Genomic DNA, 13,813 nt, shown 5'->3' with positions numbered 1-13,813 from the left:
CTATCCATTTGCCTGAAATTTTCATGATTTCCTTGTTTTTAATAGCTGAGTAGTATTCCATTGTATAAATGTTCCCCAGTTTTGTTTACCCATTCTTCAGTTGAGGGACATCCAGGTTGTTTCCAGATTCTGGCTCTTACGAATAAAGCTGCTATGAACATAGTTGAGCAAATGTCCTTGTTGAATGGAAAAACATTTTTGGGTATATGCCCAGGAGTTTTATACCTGGGTCTTGAGGTAGAGAGCTCTTCTCAATTTTCTGAGAAAGTGCAGGATTGATTTTTATAGTGGTTGTACAAGTTTGCACTCCCACCATCAATGGAGGGGTGTTCCCCTTCTCTGCATTCTTGCCAGAATGTGCTATCACTTGACTTTTTGATATTAGCCATTTGTGGGTGTAAGATGGAATCTCAGAGTCACTTTGATTTTCATTTCCCTGATGACTAAGGGCATTGAATATTTAAGTGCTACTTGGCCATTAGAGTTTCCTCTGTTGAAAATTCTCTATTTAGCTTCGTACCCCATTTTTAATTGGGTTATTTGTTTTATTGGTGTTTAATTTCTAGAGTTCTTTATATATTTTGGATATTACCCTCTGTCAGATATAGGGTCGGTGATGATCTTTTTCCAATCTGTAGGCTGTTGTTTTGTTCTGTTGACAGTGTCCTTTATCTTACAGAAGCTTTTCAGTTTCATGGGGTTCCATTTATTAATTGTTGATCTTAGTGCCTGAGCTCTAAGTGTTCTGGTGCTCTATTCAGAAAGTTGTTTCCTGTGCCAATGAGTTCAAGCCCCACCCCCTTTCTCTTCTATTAAATTTAGTGCATCTGGTTTTATGTTGAGCTCTTTGATACACTTAACTTTTGTGGAGGGTGACAAATATGGATCTATTTGCATTTTTCTACATGTAGACATCCAGTTAGACTAGCACCATTTGCTGAAGATGCTTTCATTTTTTCCATTGTATGGTTTTGACTTCTTTGTCAAAAATCAAGTGTCCATAGGTGTGTGGGTTTATTTCTGGGTCTTTGACTTGATCCCATTAATCAACCTGTCTGTTTTTATGCCAATATCATAAGGTTTTTATTACTATTGCTTTCAACTTGAAATCAGGGATAGTGATACCTCCAGAAGTTTTTTTTATTGTACAAAACTGTTTTCACTGTCCTGATTTTCCCCCCATATGAAACTGAAAATTGCTCTTTCAAGTTCTGTAAAGAAGTGAGTTGGAATTTTGATGGGAATTGAATCTGTAGATTGCTTTTGGTAAGATGGACATTTTTATTATGTTATTTCTACCGACCCATGAGCATGGGGGATCTTTTTATCTTCTGATAGTTCTTCAATTTTTCTTCAGAGACTTGAAGTTCTTGTCATACTGGTCTGTCACTTTTTTGGTTAGAGTTACACCTAAGATATTTGATATTATTTGTGGCTATTGTAAAGGGTGCTGTTTCCCTAATTTCTTTCTCAGCCCACTTATCATTTATAGAAAGGAGGGCTACTGATTTATTTTAGGTAATTTTGTATCCAGCCACTTTGTTGAAGGTGTTTATCAGCTATAGGAGTTCTGTGGTAAAAGTTTGGGAGTCACTCATGTATACTATCGTATCATTTGCAAATAGTGATACTTGACTTCTTCCTTTCCAATTTATATCCCCTTGATCTTCTTTAGTTGTCTTGTTGCTCTAGCTAGGACTTCAAGTACTATGTTGAAAAGATACAGAGAGAGTGGACAGCCTAGTCTTGTTCCTGATTTTAGTGGAATTGCTCTAAGTTTCTCTCCATTTAATTTGATATTGTTCATTGGCTTGCTATACATTGCATTTATTATGTTTACGTATTGGCTTTTTATCTCTGATATCTCCAAGTCTTTTAACATGATTTTGTTAAAGGCTTAACTGGATTTTGTCAAAGGCTTGTTTAGCAGCATCTAATGAGATGATCATGTGTTGTTGTTGTTGTTGTTTCTTTCAGTTTGTTTATATGGTGTTTATGTGGTGGACTACATTGATGAATTTTCTTATGTTGAACCATCCCTGCATCCCTGGGATGAAGCCTATTTGATCATGGTGGATGATGTTTTTGATGTGTTCTTGGATCCAGTTTGAGAGTATTATATTGAGTGTTTTTGCAACAATGTTCATAAAAGATATTGGTCTGAAATTTTCTTTCTTGGTTAAATCTTTCTGTGGTTTAAGTATCAGGGTGATGGTGGCTTCATAGAATGAATTTGGCAATGTTCCTTCAATTCTATTTTGTCAAACAGCTTGAGGAGTGTTGGTATTAGATCTTCTTTGAAAGTCTGCTAGAATTCTGCACTGAAACCATCTGGTCCTGGGCTTTTTTTAGTTGGGAGACTTTTAATGACTGCTCTATTTTCTCAGGGGTTAAAGGGCTATTTAGATTGTTGGCCTGATCTTGATTTAACTTTGGCAAATATAATCTATCAAGAAAATCATCCATTTCATTTAGGTTTTCCAGTTTGGGGGACTATGGGCTTTTGAATTAAGACCTAATGATTCTTTGGATTTCCTCAGTGTCTGTTGTTATGACCCTCCTTTCATTTCTGATTTTTTTAATTTGGATATTGGATCTATGCCTTTTAGATAGTTTGGCTAAGAGTATGTCTGTCTTGTTGATTTTCAGAAAGAACCAGCTTTTAGTTTTGTTAATTCTTTGTGTTGTTCTCTTTGTTTCTAAGTTATTGGTTTCAGCTTTGAGATTATTTCCTGTCATCTACTACTTTTTGGTGCTAAGAAAAATGTATACTCTTTTCCGTTTGGGTGAAATGTTTTGTATATATCTGTTAGGCTATTTGATTCATAACATCATTTAGTTCCATTACTTCATTTGTGAGAATGAGATGTTGAAGTCTCCCACTATTAATGTGTGGGGTTCAATGTGTGATTTAAGCTTTAGTAATATTTCTTTTACAAATGTGGGTACCTTTGCATTTGGGGCATGATGTTCAAAATTGAGATGTCATCTTGGTGGGGTTTTTTTTGTCTTGTTTTGTTTTGATGAGTATAAAATGTCCCTTCCCATCTTTTTTGGTTACTTTTGCTTGAAAGTCTATTTTATTAGATATTAAAATGGCTACTCCTGCTTGTTTCTTGGGTTCATTTGTTTAGAAAACCCTTTTCCAGCACTTTACTCTGAGGTAATGTCTATCTTTGTTGCTGAAGTGTATTTCTTTTATGCAGCAGATTGCTGGATCCTGTTTCTGTATTCACTCTGTTAGCATGTGTCTTTTTATTAGGGAATTGAGTTCATTCATGTTGAGATATATTAACAACCAATGATGTTGATTCCTGTTATTCTGATGTTAGTGGTGGTAGTGTATCTCTGTGTTTCCCTTCTTTGGTTTTAGTGTGTGTGGATTTATTTATTTCCTGTGTTTTCTTGGGTGTAATCCTCCTGTGTTGCAGTTTTTCTTTTAGTATCCTCTGTAGGCCTCTATTAGTGGAAAGATATTGTTTAATTTTGCTTTTGTCATGGATTATCTTGTTTTCTCCATTTATGGTGATTGAAATTTTGCTGGGTATAGTATTCTGGGCTGTCATCTATAATCTCCTAGAGGCTGCATGACACCTGCCCAGGCCCTTCTGGCTTGTAATGTCTCTGTTGAGAAGTCTGGTGTAATTCTAATAGGTCTGCTTTTATATGTTAATTGGTCCTTATCCTTTTTGGCTTTTAATATTCTTTCCTTATTCTATATATTTAGTGTTTTGATTATTATGTGGTGGGACCTTTTCTTTTTTGGTCCAATCTATTTGGTGTTCTGTAAGCTTGTTGTATGTTTGTAGGCATCTCTTTCTTTAGGTTAGGGAAGTTTTCTTCTATGACTTTGTTGAAGATATTTTCTGGCCCTTTAATCCTGGAATCTTCTATTCCTATTATTCTTACATTTGGTCTTTTTGTGGTGTCCCAAATTTCCTGGAAGTTTTGTGTTAAGAACTTTTTAGGTTTAGCATTTTCTTTGACTGATGTATTGATTTCTTCTCTCTTATCTTCTAAGCCTGAGATTCTTTCTTCTGTCTCTTGTAATCTGTTGGGGATGCTGGTGTTTGTAGTTCCTGTTCTCTCTCCAAGTGTTTCCATCTCCAGGAGTGCCTCAGTTTGTGTTTTCTTTATAGCTTCTATTTTCCTTTTCAGGTCTTGAACAGTTTTGTTATGTTTTGTTTTGTGTTTTCATTTCCTTCTCCTATTTGATTGTATTTTCCTGTTCTTTAAAGGATTAATTCATTTCCCATTTAAAAGCCTCTAACATCTTTACAAGATTAGATTTAAGGTCATTTTCTTGTGCTTCAGGTGTGTTAGTATATCCAAGGCTTGTTTTAGTAGGGTAGCTGGTTTCTGGTGATTCTGAATTGCCATGGGTTTTATTGAGTGTGTTCTTATGCTGTGCTTTAGGCATCTGGTTGTGCCTGGTGCTGGAAGGCTAGGAGATCACAGTCCCTGATGGCTGTTGCTTCTGGTAGTCCTTGATGGCTGCTGCCTCTGAGATTTCAAGCAGAGCTGGGACCTGGGAACTGGAGCATGGAGGACACAGAGAAAACCTCGGCACTGCCGGTAGTCCCAAATGGTATTGTTTCTGGAACTGAAGGCAGAGCCGGGGTCCAGGACCTGGCACACGGGGAATATGGGTAGGGCAAGGAGCCGACCTCACTGCTGCTAGTAGACCTCAATGGTTTCCACCTCTGGAACTGCAGTCATAGCTCTGCTGGTAGTCTGCAGCAGGTGCTGTCTCTGGGCTTGCAGACAGAGCTGGGGCCCAGAAACTGGAGTGTGGAGGTCACAGAACAAACTTCACCACTGCTGATTGTCCCCAATGGCTGCTGCCTCTGGAACTGCTCAGTTCAATACTCTTAAGCACTGATCCATCTCTCCAGGATCTGATCCTGTATTTTAAAATGAACTTCCTACTTTTTTCTCTAACAACTTCAAGGTACCAAGTCTTATGTTCAGGTCCTTGATTCATCTAGAGCTGAGGTTTGTGCAGGGTAAGCTCAAGCTCCAGTTTCACTCTTCATGTAGTTAAGTTTCTACTGAAGAGCAATATTTCTGGATTTTAAAAATCATTACTTAGTGAAATCACTCCCAGGGTGGCTGTAACAATTAGGTAGTAATGTGTGCATTGTGTTTTTGCACAATCAATAAATAACTGAGCTACTTAAACCACCAGTAACCTTACCTAGAACTTACTGAAAGTCAATCATAGCAATAGAATGCTTCTTGTTATGTTCTAGTTATCTACCTTCCTTTTTTTTTTCCTGTCCTTAAAAAGACAGCTTTGTTTTCAGAAATTCTTTATATTGTAAATGCTGAATCCTGACACAAACTTAACACAGAGAAAGTGAAAATGAGTACGTAATGTTTGGGCTAGAAATGTTGAGGAGAACCAAGTTATGATCCACCTACAGTTTTCATACATATTATCAAGTTTCTTTTGTCAGCATCTGAAGCCTAAAACACATGGTGTCTCCGGGGTTTGAAGTCAGGGTATTTCTAGCAAATTTAAAAATTATCTTTCAAATAGCTCAGCTTATTAAATAATGAAAAGTACGTAAGAAGACAGCTGGCTTAAAGTGCTTCATAGATGGAGAACATCATGTCACATTATTGGAGTAGAGGAAGTTAACTTCATGCAAGGTTGGGATTTCTCCTCCTTCAAGTATTACCTTACACCTTGACTACCAATTCAAAGAGAAAAGAAATTACTGATGTCAGTGTGGAGAACTGGAAACTGACTTTCCTTTGAATTGCATGACTCCTTCTCAGCTGTACAAGCAGGAAGTGAAATCACTCAAATTTACCAGAGATAGAAAAAAGGACATGTCATAGGCAAGAAGAAAACATATCATGGCCTCGTTAAACTCAGAAAGGCTACGTTCCATCTTGAGCCTTTTTGAGAAGTGCAAAGGATATATATTCTTAATATCATGAGAAGCGAAGAGTACTAGGTACCCTAGCTAATAAGTAAATAACAACAAAATGTTACACGAGGAATGACATAGAACCGTAAAGAAAACCTTACTTTATATCAAAATTAAACTAATGAGTTAAAAAAGCATCAGATTGTTTAGGGTCAACCAGATGGCTCAGCAGGCAAAGCTCTACCCAAGCCTGCTGACTTGACTTTATCCTGAGAGCCCATACGAAGGTAGAAGGAGAGAAAGTGGTCCTCTGACATATATATGATCCTGCTTCCCCCTCCACACACAACTACTAATAATAAACGTTATTTTTAAAGATTATCTAGATTAATCATGATTAGAACCCCAACTAACCAAAGACAGAGACCTGAAAAGAAAGATGCTTATTTTTCTTGAAAAAAATTTTCATTTTCCCTATATACTATTGTATGTTTTCCATTTAAAGTGACATATAGCAGAAAAGATGCTCTCAGACTCCATTGGATTACTTTTGTCTATACTATACGTTAGAAAGCTAAATATACAAGCTGAACAAAATAGTGATATTTTTCTCCAACATATATTCTATTCAGCAGCTAGGAAGTATTTGTGGTAACATTTCATGATCCTCTGATGAAAGAATTGATATGATGGCAAAAGAAAAGTTTGAAAATGATTTCTTATCTTTTATTTTTTTCTGGGAAGCTGCATCTGCAGTCAAACCATATCTTAGCAGATACTTCAAAAGAATGTTCTTGATTTTTTTAATCTTATTCAGTGCATTTACTTCCAGTTCTTTGGTATCAACTTCCCAGAGAGCAATTTAAGAACTTTAATCACCAGCTAAACTGTGTACCTCTCTCTTGATAACTTAACAGTCCATTCTAGTATAACCACAAAATGTCAGTCAAGTGTACCACTGAACACGAAGAAGGGAAGTCTGTATAGGAACTCCCGTACCTGTTTATAATGAGACTGTCTCTGCAGGATGGTCCCAGCCCTTAGTCATAAGGGTTGAAATTGGTAATAATTGGTTGTAAATAGATTGGCTGGTTGTAATTATATACATATTGTTGGAGAAAAATATTGACAACATTTTTGGTAAAGTTCTGTCTGAAATCTTACACTTTCCTCATTTTTTTTATCCTAAAATAAAATTCCAGGAATTTCCAAAACATAAGGCATTGATTCTATTCCCTGTTGTTTCATTTTTTAATTTTGTTGATATTCTTTTTAAAAACTTGTATTCCTTAAACTAACCAAAGAAACCCATCCAGGAATAATCTCAGGCCTCTCATATTCTTAGGACAATCAGAGCTCCAAAGCTTCATGGTTACATTCACTTTGGAGACCTCTGAAAGGCAGGATCTTGTTTAGCTTCTGCTGTGAAGTGATCCTTGACTAAATTTGACCTGAATATTGATCAACAGAAGGTTATGCATATGATTTATGATATAAAAGCAGGAAAAGCCCATTGAAGGTGTTGCCAATATAATCACATGTAGCTGAACTGTTCTGTTGAAAGAACATAGTCCCTGGATATTTGTGCACCTATGTTGCATAATAATCTTTTACCTAAAATAAAATCACATGGAAGAACATATTTTAAATGCAGGTCACAAAATGTACTACAATAAATTCTGTGTAAAGGTCAATAGGAGTCATCGGCCAGCCGAGGAAGTCGGCTGGGTAATAAAAGAAGATGAAAAAGTCATTCTTGAAGCTACAGGCAATGCTATGATGTGCATTCCGTCTTGGAGAAAAAATTGAAGAGTTGGTCATCTCAAAAATATATGGGAAGCAGTCACTGTGATTTCTCAGGATCCTGTGTTCAACAGCAGGGGACCTCACTCTTGAAATTAATTCTCTCAAGTTGCCATCTTAAAATGATTCATGATTTTATCTTAGAGTTTTAGTTTTGTAGATGAAACCTACTAAACAGAGGTCAAAGTGTATTTGATCTGTTTCCCCTCATTAATGTTTGGACTCACACCTCTTATCCATGTTTAGTCTCTTCTAATATTTGCCACTTGATCTTTTTTCTCAGATTCATGTTTGTTTGTTTGTTTTGCTCTTATTCATGTTTAGTTTCTTTTCTCTTATTCCTGCTTAGTTGCTTTCCTTTCATTCAGGTTTGGTCTCTTTGCTCTCATTCAGGTTTGGTCTCTTTGCTCTCATTCAGGTTTGGTCTCTTTGCTCTCATTCAGGTTTGGTCTCTTTGCTCTCATTCAGGTTTGGTCTCTTTCCTCTCTTTCATGTTTGATCTCTTTCTTCTTATCCATGTTTAATCCCCTTCCTCTCCTTCATAGTTGGACTCTTTCCTATCACCTTACACAGCTTCCTGTCTGTCTGAGCTAGGCCTATAGCTATCAACTCACTCAACTTTGTATAAAAAATTCTTCCTTCACATGCCCATAATTAGAGCTTAAATGTAGATTCTGAGGAAGTTGTGTTTAGACATGGGCACATGATAAAGGGTGATTGGGGTCCTCTGATGCTTCACTAAGATCCCAAGCTAAAAAAAAACCACAACATTGAAATAGCAAACAATGTATCAACAGAGAGAGAAAGAGATTGTAGGCTCCAATAAAAAGCATTTTTCCTACCTGCTTTCTAAGCAACAAAAACTGCAACTCTAAATTAATTTTTTTTTTTTTTAGAGAAATTGCTGGAAGTTTATTCAGATGGTTAACAAGAACATCTAAAGTCTCAGTTCTCAAATAGATAAGATGGAATTAAAGTAAAGGTGGGGTATGAGAAAAAAGATATTCTTATATTGTCAGTAGAATTGTCAAGTGTTGCATACACTCAAAAACCAACCAATCTGGTAACACAGTGATAAAAGAGGACTGTAGTTGTATACATGAATTTCATTTTCAGGGAAATTATTGTATTGAGTACCAATGTCCATATATATATATATATATATATATATATATATATATATATATATGCATGTTTAATATTTCTGCATCTGTCTGTCTGTATACATGTGCTTGCATGTATGTATGTGGAGGGCACAATCTCAGGTGTTGTTCCATATCTAATACTCACTTATAAATAAGTATACACCATGTGTGTCTTTCTGCTTCTGGGATACCTCACTCAGAATGATCTTGTGACAAAAAATAAAAATAAAAATAAAACAAAACAAAAAAAATGTATTTCAAGATTTTTGTCACTGCAAATAATTTTATTAATAGCCATGTTTTTAAAATAAACCATTGGTCTGGTGTGATCATGTAGCAGTTTAGAGTACTTATTGTTCTTGCAGAGTACCTGGGTTCAGTTCCCAGAACCCACATAGTGTCTCATAACCTTCTATAACTAATTTTATATTAGCGTAAAAAGTATAAAGATAATACAAAGCTCTCAGATACCCAGCACCTAGTTAATTAATGGTGGAATTGGGATGTTGATCCAAGTTTAGCGGGTCCCAAGACTGATAGTCATGGCCATTGATAGAACCACCATTATTTTTGTAGACTAGGGGTATTACAAGGACAAACTGCATGACATCAAGTCTTTATAAATGTCTTCACCTAAAGTCATCTAGTATCATTTCCCTTTCTTTGTCTCCTGCTTTTGGAACTTTTCTGTCCCTGTCCCCAGTACCTTTATGATATCACATGAGTGTGCCATGTACATTCATCAAGCTGCTACATATTAGCAGGTCTTAGATTTAAGGGCTGTGCTCATGGTACAGTGCTCATCTGGTATTCATGGAGCCCTTGGTCCAATCCCCAGTACCAGAAAATTAATAATGAAGACTATGTAAAGACAAGCCTGAGCTTCCTGTTCTGACTATGCAAAGGTCTGTAACTACACCTGGCACAGGGTATTGACAGTCTAGCTTCTTTCTGTGCAGGAGGCTAAGTCAAGATGACCTTAAGTACAAGGCAAATTTGGCCAAAAATGGCCACATTTAACTCATTATAAAAGACTTTTCAAAAATAAGGAAATAACTCATCTTTGCCCACCACACCATCAGAGAAGGGATGTGCCTTTACAGCAGAGAAAACAAATGTTCCAGCTCTGGGTAACTCCATAGAGAGACACAATCTGGAAGGTTCCTTCCCCAGCATCTAAACTGATTTTCTCTAGCTGAAAACTATTCTTTTCCTATCATCACTGACTATCATCAATGTCATCACTATTGTTTGAGCACCTTCAGCAACAGACCTGATCATCAGTTGTAAATTTGTGTGTATTTGACATCTGTTTGAGGTTAATAAATCAAATCCAGACCCCTCCTAGTGGAAAGCCCTACCTTCATTTCAACGGATCATTAGAATTAAGAATCCTGAGCAAAGATGGCTACAGAAGGCCACAGCTGGACCTGCCCTCCTCCTCACATCTGAAACCTCTTACCAAGGTGTTGATGTCACAGGAGGGGGGCAGTGATCCCACCACAGGACTGAAAGACTGCTCAGCACCCATTCTGCATGCATACAGAAGAACTTCAGTAACAGCTTCAGTGCTAGATTTCTTGAGAGGGAAAAAGAAACCCTCCTAAAACCTCACAGTGGACAGCGCCAAGCTCCATGAACTACTCTGTACTTCACACTTGCTTCAAGACTGATCTCCCTCATGGTTTTAAAAAAAAAATAGCCAAGATGTGAAATGGGAGGGGAAGTTGCTTTGAAGTTTTTCTCACATTTCATTAACCTCCAAATCTGGAATCCATTACTTTTTTTTTTTTTTTTTGTCTTGGTGGAAAATTATTTTAAACCAGGTAGTATTCAAAATCAAAACCATGTTTGCTTAGGCTGAGGCAGCAGAGCCAAGCAGAGACGAATATACTCATGTGAAGCTATTCTGCTTAAGTAGCCTTGTAACCTCATCCACTTTTCCCTTTGACTTTTAAATGTTTTCAAGACATTTGTTCTCCTTTATACATACTGAATTTCGTGTGTGTGTGTGTGTGTGTGTGTGTGTGTGTGTGTGTATGTGTGTGTGTTGAGATGTGGCTGAGTTCAAATGAGAGGTTTGATTTCTGAGAAAAGAAAAAGGACATCTAAATGGGACTCACACTTGCTGACCTTTGAATCAAGGACTAGGAAAACTTCCCCAAAGCAAATTCTTCGAAGGAAGATGTGTGCTGTGCTTTTCTCTTTGTGCAACATACATGTGACCACACCGGGGCAGGGTGGGTTAAGCTCATTAGGTCATCTGTAACCCTCACTTCACTGAAAGCATAGTATCACACCACAAACATAATTTAATAAGAAAGAACAAATGTCTATCACTCCTCTGCTTTCCTTAGGAAACTCAAAACCAGCTGCTTTTTTGTTTGTTTGTTTGTTTGTTTGTTTGTTTGTTTGTTTTGGTTTTTCAAGGCAGGGTTTCTTTGTGTAGCCTTGGCTGTCCTGGACTCACTTTGTAGACTAGGCTGGCTTCAAACTCACAGAGATCTGTCTTCCTTTGCCTCCCAGAGTACTGGATTAAAAACATGCACCACCATTCCCAGCTGCAAAACCAGATACTTCTAACATGAAAATGATATGTGGTCTGAAGTGAAAGTGACAGGAAAACATGATGGTAAAAACTAAGGTGAAATTCAAAAATCTGTCATCAATGAAATTAGAGAGAATGGAGCATTCTAAAACAGAAGGACTTTGGCCCCAGGACCCTTTCATTCTCTGAGAATTTTTGAGAATGGCCTAAGACTTTTGTTTCTGTGGGTTTTATCTATTGATACTTAAAAAAGTAAATCACACGAAAGGTGATTTAATACAGTTAAAATCAAGAACAAGCATACTAAAGTCAGTAAATAGTGAAATGTAAATATTTTGCATTTTAAATTTTTGCAAACTAAACAAATCTAGTAAGAATGGCTCTGTCACACATCCTTTAAATCTTTTTTATGCTGATGTGACAGAAAAAAATTTAAACTTGTTATATGTTCCTGCACTTAATCTGTGGAGATATATTGTTTTGCCTAAAATATGTGAACAGAATTTGGTTTTGAACAGATAAGTAGTTGGAAGAGACCATTATTTTAATGTCATCAGCCCTCAATTTCCATGTTCCAAATCAGTGGAAGATTTGAAGAACAATATACTTATGTCTGTATGACATAAATGGTCATTTCTTCAAAAACACCTTCCTATACCAACTACCCGCAAAGCAATAATATCATCTTAGGTATTACAAGTAATCTGGACATGAGTTTTATATGATATGAGAGGACGCTTGTAGGTCATTATATAAACACTATGCTATTTTATATTTAAAACCAGGATAGCAAAGACTTAGGTATCAAATGAGGTCTTACCCAACCTATCTCAGATACCAAATGAGCACTATAAGCCTTTCCAAAAAATTGTTCATATTCTTTTCTTTTGTTCTTGTTTTTTATGGGGAGGAGGGGTGGCGGGAGGGAGGAGTTGCAGGACAGGATTTCCCTGTGTTAGCCTTGCCTGTCGTGGACTCATTTTCTTGACCAGGCTGGCCTTGAATTCAGACCAATCCATTTGCCTCTGCCTCCCTGAGTGTTAGGATTACAGGCTTGCGCCACTGCGCCCAGCTGTCCATATTCGTCTTAATGTTATAAAACTGCCAACTGTTGTTTCCCTCAGGCTGGTTGTCGTGTGGAATAAGAAGCCACAGAAATTAAGTTTGTAACTCTGGAACATTAAAATCCATTGGCCTAACCTACTGTGCCTGATTCATCCTCATGTATGACTTTGTAGCATCTTGTATTGCTCCTCTGGTTCACTGACTGATGAAGATCTTTTAAATGTTAACATTTTATTGTGTGATATTGAGAAACCTTATTAGTCACATACCACTTACTCATCAGAAATGACTTCAGGTGTTGGGATGGTGCTATGTTCACAGTGGTAGATAAATATTTCCAAAATTATAATTTTGTATTATTTCAATACTTTCTATGATAATAAATATTATGAAATATCTTTCTTGACATGGTGGCTCATGGTTATCTTAGATACAGAAACCTTAATAAACCCATTTCTCCTGTCAGTTATTTTTCCATGCAAAGATGATACTTTATGGATATGAAGTTCACATTTGTATATTCATCAAAAGAGCTTCACATTTATTTATTTCCTTGAATGTAATATTAAAAAGATACATACTCAAAGGGAAAAAAGTTAATATTAACTAGCTGTGATTTCTTCTTTATACAAAAGAAGCCAAATATCATAAGTGGAATGTTTGCATCTTTTCCAGATCCACATACTGAAAGCCTAAGCCAAGATCACAGCATTTGGATCTGTGCCTTTCAAAGGCAATTGCTCTTATGTGAGATTCTCACCTAAGGAAGAGAAACTCATAGTGGAATTTGTGTCTATAGGCAGAGACATTAGGAAACTTTTTCTTATCTTTTCTTATACTCCTCCCTCTCCTTCCTTTCATACCATTTACTCCTTCCCTTCATTATCCTTCTCTTACAGAACACAGTAACAAGGCAACCATATACAAATTAGGAGATAAAGCCCCATTTGAACATGACCAAGCAGAGACCTCATCCAAGACTTTCAGCCTTCAGGCCTGTGATGCTGGGACAAAATGCATTTTTGTCACTAAAGCCATTCTATCATGTCACTCAAGACATAATTCATACAGAGCAACATTCCTTCCTTCCAAATCTGCTACAGCAAATAAATTGTTTCCAGAATAAATAAATCAATATGACAGACACAGAATAGATGATCATATTCCGGATAGGACCAATCAGAAGGCAATGAACAGAAAATGGATGCCAAGTAGACCTAAGCACTGTTCAGACAAACTCCATTAGATCTTAACTTGAGCATAACTGTCTGTGACCTTCTGGTCCAACCAAGATCTTCTGGCACCAAACACTTCTCCACCTAGCTCAAATATCTCAAGTAAATACTATAAACTAAGTAAATTTAAACAGTAAT

The sequence above is a fragment of the Psammomys obesus genome, unplaced genomic scaffold (assembly GCF_907164565.1).
Source record: "Psammomys obesus unplaced genomic scaffold, mPsaObe1.curated_primary_1811, whole genome shotgun sequence".
Classification (NCBI taxonomy): domain Eukaryota; kingdom Metazoa; phylum Chordata; class Mammalia; order Rodentia; family Muridae; genus Psammomys; species Psammomys obesus.
Note: the sequence above shows the minus strand (reverse complement) of the source record.